Here is an 8164-nt window from a genome sequence, read left to right as displayed (position 1 = left end):
GGAAATGTAGTCCATGTTGCGCCTACCCGGAAGGCGGCGCCCTGCGGAGGAGGCCCGGAGCACGTGGGTTGGGGACCTGCGGATCCCTGCCTGTCCTCGGCCTACCGCGACCAGCAGGCACTCCAGGTCAGACCGGTGCGGGGCGCTGCGGCCCAGTTCCCTAGTAGGAGGACGTGACTCGAGGAACCCGAGGACGGAGCGGGGAGTCCTGGCTAGAGGGTGGGGACTAGGGAGGTTGCCTGGTCACTGTGGCGCTCCGCTGCGGTGTATCCTCCGGCCCAGCAAAGGTGCAGTCTGGGAAGAAGGCGTCAGCATCACCCAAAGGAGAGGCGAGGGGACTTGGCACCCCTCAGGAAGAAAAAAGGGAAGACTCTCAGGACCACCAAATAAGCAACCGGGAAACTACGTACCATGGACAGTGCTCGGGGAATTTAGTAAGGTTTTTTGGAGGTAACTTTATGTGTAACTAGAATAAGAGTAGCTTACATTTAAGTGCCAGGAGCAGGACTTTGCATACTTCAGGTTCAATTTTCTTAAAAGCTCTGAAGTGGGTATTTTTATTCATTTTCAGATGAGATGAGGAAGTCAAGCTTGGGGAAAGTTAGGCTTATCTTGCTCCTGGCACACAGACAGGGTGGCAGACCCTGCCATAGATCTGGTCTGCCACAGGCCCCGGCAGCTCCTGCCTCTCACCCCTCCAGTTGTCTTTTTATTAACTCCTGCCAGCTACTCTAGCAGGGAAGAGGAAAAAAATTAAAAGTGCAAAGAGCTCTGTAGTTGGGTTCAAATGGAGGAAGCTGGCGTTGGCAGTAGCTGCTGAGGCCTGCGAAGGTACACGAAGGCTTCCCTGAGAAGAGAAACTTGAAAAAACTGAGCTTGAAGATTAGAGAGCCTGGAGAGGAGAGGGGCTCATTTAGCTGGTAAGCAAAATCCAGTGGGACTCTAAGTCATTCAGCAAATCTTCATCAAGAAAGAATAGCAAGTAATTCATGTTTAGTTTAAGGGGATATATGTGGGGTGGGGAAGGGGAAGGGTATGAGTAACAGAGATGAGGTTGGGAAGACAAGTTGGTAGCAATAGATTCTTGTAGGAGTTTGGACATTATCCTAAGTGCAGTATGAAACCATGATGGGGTTTCAAGTGAGCAATGATGATTACATTTGCATTTTAGAAAAATATATCTGCAATATGAAAGACAAATTGAAGGAAGAAACAGAGGCAGGAGACATTTGGAGGGAGGAAAAGGAAAGCCAAAATAAAGTAACTGATTCCAGGCCTGTGCCTAGGGTGTGAAATACCTTGAGCCTGGTGCTGGCTGGGGGTTTCGCTGGTGGAGGTGGTGGTGTGCAGGGGAGATGGTGTTGGGAGTGGGTTTAAGTGCACAAATTCCAGACTTAGTCCTGGGTTCAAAACCTGTTTATGCCTTTTTCTAGCTATGAGACCTTGGCTTCTTCTGAAACTCATTTTAGTTAAGGGGGTGTTGGAGGTGGGGGGCTCAGCCCAGAGACCACAACTTAGTATGTGTTTTCTTCCTGTTTCCCATCCAGGGCTCCGCCTTACTCCTGGGGGTTCCAGGGATCTGGCAGAGAAAGAAGCCCAGATTCACCAGTGATGGCTCCTGAACATCCTTTGCAAATACCACTTAGGACAGATGGACTGAAGTAGGCCCTGGGGAGAGTTGGGAGCATTTCCGGAAGCCAGACAACCCAAATCTCCAGGAAATTTGGATGTTAGTGCAGGATAGCTTAGAGCCAAGTTGGGGATAAGTCTTTGGGAACCAGTTACAGAGGGCTCTTCTCTAAGGAACAAGTGTAGACCTATAGGGGCCAGAACCTGTGGCAACCCTGGGAGGGGTCTGCAGATTGAGGAGGGAACATCCCAAAGCCCAGCAAAGGGGGAGAGGGAGGTTTTATTGGTCACCTGGAACCACTACCAATTCATGTTTATGTCACATTAAGTGATCACTTTGAAGTTTTTCAGCCTACCAAAATCATGTAAATTTGGTCTCCAAAATCAGACGAAGGCCTGCTTACAGTTAAGAATTCTCAGGGGGAGGCCGGGCGTGTAATCCCAGCACTTTGGGAGGCCAAGGCAGGAGGATCATGAGGTCAAGAGTTCGAGATCAGCTTGGCCAACATGGTGAAACCCCATCTCTACAAAAAATATAAAAATTAGCCAGGCATGGTGGTGGGCACCTGTAGTCCTGGCTACTTGGGAGGCTGAAGCAAGCAGGAGAATCACTTGAACCCGGAAAGTGGAGATTACAGTGAGCTGATATTGTGCCACTGCACTCTAGCCTGGGTGATAGAACAAAATTCCATTTCAGAAAAAAAAAAAAAGGAAGAATTCTCAGGGGGAGACTGTTCCCCCTTCTTAGCACCAAGGTTGGATGCAGGCAGTTTTCTTTGTAGTCCCCTGGTTTGAGGGAGAAAGGTTAGGTCAGACAGGGGCAGGTTTCTTAATTCACCCTCACAGTGTTGGCATATACTGGCCTTTGAGGTCCTGGCTTGATGGAGAAGTTTCTAAATCGACTCCCCATGGTGAGGGGGCCCTAGGCTTTGTCTTCTTTCTCATAAGCTCAGGGACCCCTTGAAAACCAATGATCGATCAGGTTCAGTAGGTTCAGCAACTGCCTTCAAGATGAAAGCCAATGATAGAGCTTTGCTCACCATTATAGCTCCTAACTTTCATGTAGTTTTTTGGCCTCAATGTGTTTCTTATGTTTTTGCCAGCTTATGGATGCACTTAATTTTAAAGATAGATAGATAGAGTCTAGTATTTAAAGTTGTTTTCAGCAGGAAGTTTAGCCCAAGTCCTTAGGCTACCACGTTGCAAGAAAACCTAATGGGCAGTTTTCGGTTCTTATACGGCTTGATTTTGTGCTGCATCTGGCCCTGTTGGCCACTCCCTCCAGTTCTTCTGCTTTGTCTTGTTTTTCCCAACACTCTGACCACTCCTTTTTGGTTTCCTGCACTGGCCTGTCCCTCTTCCTCTACCTGTTCCTTAAATGTTGGTTCTCCTTAGTCTCTGCTTCTTGTCTTATGCCTCATTATCTCACCACTCCCCTGGCTTCAAGCTGTGGCTCCTTGGATTTCTCCAGCCCAGACTGTCCTGAGTTTCAAACCCACATATTCACCTGCCCCCTCGCCCTCTGAAGTTGCCACAGGCCCCTGAAGTTGAACACATACAAAACTGAATTCACATTTTCCCCACATCTTACCCCTATCACATGCAAAAATGCTACATCCCCCGTGTTCCTTACCACTACTCCAAGCCAGACGCCTGGAAACCATCTCTCATCAAGCCCTCACATCTCTTATTGTGTCTCACATCTCTCCTGTCCTTGCACATTGCTTCTGCCCTAACTCAAGATACCTGTGTTTGTTGCATGAATAGCTCTAACGATGGCAGCTCTAGCTAGCTCCCACCTTGCCTCTTCCATCCGTACTCGACACAGTAGCCAGTGATCCATCTGAAATACATGTCTAACCAAGCCCACTTAAAACCCTTCAGTCGGCCAGGTGTGGTGGCTCACACCTGTAATCCCAGCACTTTGGGAGACCAAGGTGGGCAGATCATGAGGTCAGGAGTTCAAGAACAGCCTAACAAACATGGTAAAACCCCATCTCTACTAAAAATTAAAAAAAATTAACTAGGCATGGTGGCATGCATCTGTAATCCCAGCTGCTCAGGAGGCTGAGGCAGGAGAATCACTTGTACCCAGGAGGTGGAGGTTGCAGTGAGCCAAGATCACACCACTGTACTTCAGCCTAGGTGAAAGAGTAAGACTCTGTCTCAAAAAAAAAAAAAAAAAAAAGAAAGAAAGAAAGAAAAAAAGAAACCCTCAGTGGCTCCTTTCAGAGTAAAGGCCCAGCTCCTCAGTATAACATTCAAAGCCCTTTGTGATCCCTTCAGCCTTTTGTCTTGATGAGGACCCTCCCCAAGTCTACCTGAAATTGCTGGCAATCCTGGGAACACACCAGGCTGTTTCACACTTTCCCTGTCATTGTTCCTGCTACTTCCTCTGTTGAGAAGGCTCTGTGTCATTCTGGATGCCATCAAGAGAGAGACACCACACAGTCAGCACACAGGGGAAGTTTAATAGAAGAATTGTGAAATGTGACAGGTAATTGAAGCCATGATGAACTAGCTAGTAAGAAGTGAAAAAACATCTAAAGAATATAGGAGTAGCAGAGTCTTCAGGCTGAGATGAAGAACCCAAGGAAGAGGCCCTCACCTCTGCATTCCTGTCCAGGGCTGAGAACCACCATGCAGGACAGGACATGGCCACAACGAATTCCTGAGCTCTAGCCATCCACCCTTCTCAGCCTTCCAAAGTGCTGGGATTATAGGCGTAAGCCACCATGCCCAGCCAAATTTTTGGTATAAGTGTGTCCCAATTATTGCATTGGACATACTGGAAACAAGTATTTAGGCCAAGCATGGTGACTCACACCTGTAATCTGAGCACTTTGGGAGGCCAAAGTGGGAGGATTGCTTGAACTCTGGAGTTCGTGACCAGCCAGAGTAACAAAGCAAGACCCTGTCTCTACCAAAAAAATAAAAAAATTAGCCAGTCATGGTAGCATGCACCTGCGGTCTTAGCTAGTTGGGAGGATCGCTTGACCCCAGGAGGTGGAGGTTGCAGCGAACCAAGATCGCGCCACTGCACTCCAGCCCGAGGGACAGAGCAAGACCCTATCTCAAAAAAAAAGTGTATTTATTTATCTGAAATCTGAATTTAACCGGATGCCTTTTACTTTTATTTGCTCCCCTACTCCTGTTTCCACCTCCAAGTATAGTTTCCTTGATGGCAAAACATGTTTCTCACTGGTCTCTGAATTCCTGAAACTAGCCCAATGCATGATAGTTCATGCTCAGTTACTGTCAAGAGGATGGAACTTCTCTGGCTGCAGGGCTGAGAATGATTAGAGGGAGTTGTAATGGGAGTCAATGAGACCAGGTAGGAGGATGAGCAATAAACCATCCAAAAAATTGGTTGGATGCAGTGGCTCATGCCTGTAATCCCAGCGCTTTGGGAGGCCGAGGCGGGCGGATCACAAGTTCAAGAGATCAAGACCATCAACATGGTCAACATGGTGAAATGCCGTCTCTACTAAAAATACAAAACTTAGCTGGGCATGATGGCGTGCCCCTGTAATCCCTGCTACTTGGGAGGCTGAGGCAGGAGAATCGTTTGAACCCGCAAGGCAGAGGTTTTAGTGAGCCAAGATCGTACCACTGCACGCCAGCTTGGCGACAGAGTGAGACTGTCTCAAAAAAAAAAAAAAAAAAAAAAAAAATCTGAAGACTTCAGCAGAATAGCAGTGGGGATAGGGAAAGGGGATGAATCTGCAGGATCCAAGGATTTGGTGACCAATGCTTAAGGGACATAACCACTTAAGGAGTCTAGGAGGTTGCCCAAGGTTCTGGCAGTGTCTGGATGAGGTTGGTGTATTCACTGAGCAGGGAACACTGGGGAGAGTGTGGAAGCTGGACAGCGGGGAAGCTCATTGATGTGAGGAGCAGAGCAGGCTGAAGGGTGGAGAGTGGATGTGAAGGAGCAAACAGAAGACACCCAGTACACAGATGTTAAGCTTGAGGTCTCCAAGGATATAGAGATAGAGGTACTGGAATTACAGACTTGGGACTCAGGTGAATGTTCTAAGCTGGGATAAAATGTGAGCATGGTCAGCATGGAGGTGGTAACTGAAGCCATGGGAGTAGACAGTGCTGCTCAGGGACAGAGTAGAATGGGAAGAGGAGAGACAGCTGATACCAGAGCTTTGAGGAACATGAGAGGCAGAGAGAGGAAAAGGAACTCGAAAATCACCTGAGAACAAGCCTCTGGAGGAGTGGAAGGAAAACACGGAGAGGATGGGATCACGAGTCGAAGGAAGACAGGTTTTCAAGGAGCACTGACACTGTCAAATGCTTCTGAGAGTTCAAAGGACTAAATGGCCTTTGACTTTAGTAGTGACCAGAGTCACCTGTGGCCCCAGGAGCTACAATGAGCCACCTGGTGACAGGTTATAGCCACTATGTGGTAAACAGAGGTGCAGCTCTGCAGCCCGTTTCCTTTGGGGTAAACAACCTTTTCTTGCTTGCTTCTTGCTTTTTCTCCCTCCTTCCATCCTTCCTTATTTCTTTCTCTCTCTCTTCTTTCTTTCTTTCCTTCTTGCTTTCTTTTTTCTCTCTCTCTCTCTCTTTCTTTCTTTCTCAGAGTCTCACTCATGTTGCCCAGGCTGAAGTGCAATGGCATGATGATGCCTCACCACAACCTCCGCCTCCCAGGTTCAACCGATTCTCCTGTCTCAGCCTCCTGAGTGCTGGGATTACAGACATGTGCCACCACGCCTGGCTAATTTGGGATTTTTAGTAGAGATAGAGTTTCTCCACATTGGTAAGGCTAGGCTCGAACTCCCAACTTCAGGGGATCCGCCCACCTTGGCCTCCCAAAGTGCTGGGATTACAGGTGTGAGCCACCGCGCCCAGCCTTCTCTTTCTTTCTTGCCTCCTTCCTTCCTCCCCTCCCTCCCTCCCTCCCTCCCTCTCTTTCTTCCTTTTGATTTGGGTTGTCCTGAGTTGCAAACGGAGGCTAGTTCATGTGGGAATGTGTTCTTGGGGCTGTTGCTGTTTTGCCAGGGGCTGTTGCTGTTTTGCCAGGGGCTGTTGCTGTTTTGCCGGGGACTCTTGAGATGTTGAGCACAAGCTGTCTGGGGCCCAGAATGCAGCCTCCAGCTGGATGGGCCCTATTCCCTCAACAACTGGCAACCTGGGAAGGGTCGGCAGCCAGCACCTTTGGCTTGGGCTGTGTCCCTCTCACTGTGGGCATTGTCAGAGATGGCTTCAGTCGGTCTCCTTTACCTGATTCTGAGAGCAGCCATATCTACTGAGTAGCAGGGTTTGGGGACTAGGCGAGGCTTTAAAGTCTCGCCAGCAGGGGGCTGCCTGGCCCCAATAACCCTGGAATTGACAGAATGTCCTTGCTGCAGGCAGCCCTCTGTAAACTGTATGGCCCTGGGGCCATTTTCTTTGCAGGAGGGAAGGTGGAACTGAGGATCCTGAATCCATTTGGAGGCAGAGAGGGGCCAATAGGGTGTCTGAAGGGAGCAAAGGCATCAAAGTTTTGGGAGCACCTCGAAGTGGGGCAGTGAATGCAGATGAGTGGAAGCACACACACACGTTTCTCCTCCTCGACCCGGAATGAGACAGCCTTCAGAGAGCTCTTGCCAGCTCCTCACTCTAGCCTGGGTGAAGGGGGCACCTGTGCCAAAGCAGGCAGGCACACAGGCAGATTGGAAGGAATTTCTGTCTGCAGCGTTACATGCCTGAGGGATCCCGCCCTCAGCCCTCTCTGTCTCTCATGGTACTCCCCCCCCACCCCCCCACCCCCGCTGCAGCTCCTGCCTCTGTGCTGACAGCTCTGTCAGTCCAGCCCAGACCTCCCCTGGCAGTTCCAGACCAGCCGATCCCACTGCCTCCTGACAGCCACTCTGGATGTCCCACCGTTCCTCAGACTTGGCACCCTTTCCAAATCCACGCCCCCATCTCATTTCCAAGGAAGAAAAATCATAGAGGCCTCCCCAGTACAAATGCAGACGTGGGAAACAAGGTTTCAAAGGATCTCCAGAAAAGCTCAAGGATAGCACTGGCCTTTTGGAGGTGGCTTGGGGTGGTGTGGGAGGCAAGGTCAGCACTAACTTTTCCTTTCTTCCCTACGAAGGTGTGGACTTCTTAGCTTCCTGTCCTTTTCATACCATTTGCCAAATTGAAGTTAAATAATTATTACTGTAATTGCTTATTTTTTGTCTGTCTTTCCCAGTTTAAGCTTCTCAAGGGCAGGGATCATGTCTGTTTTGCTTCTGTATCCTTGGTATCTGTCATATAATCAGTATCTGACATATAACAGGTGCTTAATAAATATTTGTTTGAATTAATGAATATCCTTGTTCATCACCCAAGATGCAGATCCTTCTGGGGCCCTTATCCTTTCCTGCTTCCTCGTCCCCATGCAGCTCCGTGCTTCATTCACCTTAACCGGGACCTGACCGCACCCTCTCCCAACCCACAGCTTTTTTTCAGATGCTCTCATGCCCTGGGCTGCTCCATGGAATGTGGGTAGTGAGTTAACCATGCTGGGCTGTCTCCAAGCAGAGGCATT

General features: G+C 49.1%; 1 long non-coding RNA gene across 2 annotated transcripts; it reads left to right on the top strand.

The window, feature by feature from the left end:
- The first annotated feature begins 32 nt into the window (after positions 1-32).
- LOC108312707 lies at positions 33-7940 on the top strand. 2 transcript variants are annotated; one of them, XR_005202193.1, is made up of 3 exons: positions 33-434; positions 1548-1661; positions 7042-7940. It is a non-coding gene; the product is annotated as an uncharacterized LOC108312707 (long non-coding RNA). The 2 variants fall into 2 exon arrangements; XR_005202192.1 differs by having other exon boundaries at positions 33-439.
- The last annotated feature ends 224 nt before the right edge of the window (positions 7941-8164 follow it).

This window comes from Cebus imitator, unplaced genomic scaffold, assembly GCF_001604975.1.
Source record: "Cebus imitator isolate Cc_AM_T3 unplaced genomic scaffold, Cebus_imitator-1.0 Scaffold129, whole genome shotgun sequence".
In the NCBI taxonomy this organism is placed as follows: Eukaryota; Metazoa; Chordata; class Mammalia; order Primates; family Cebidae; genus Cebus; species Cebus imitator.
This window is presented reverse-complemented; position numbering and strand designations above follow the sequence as displayed.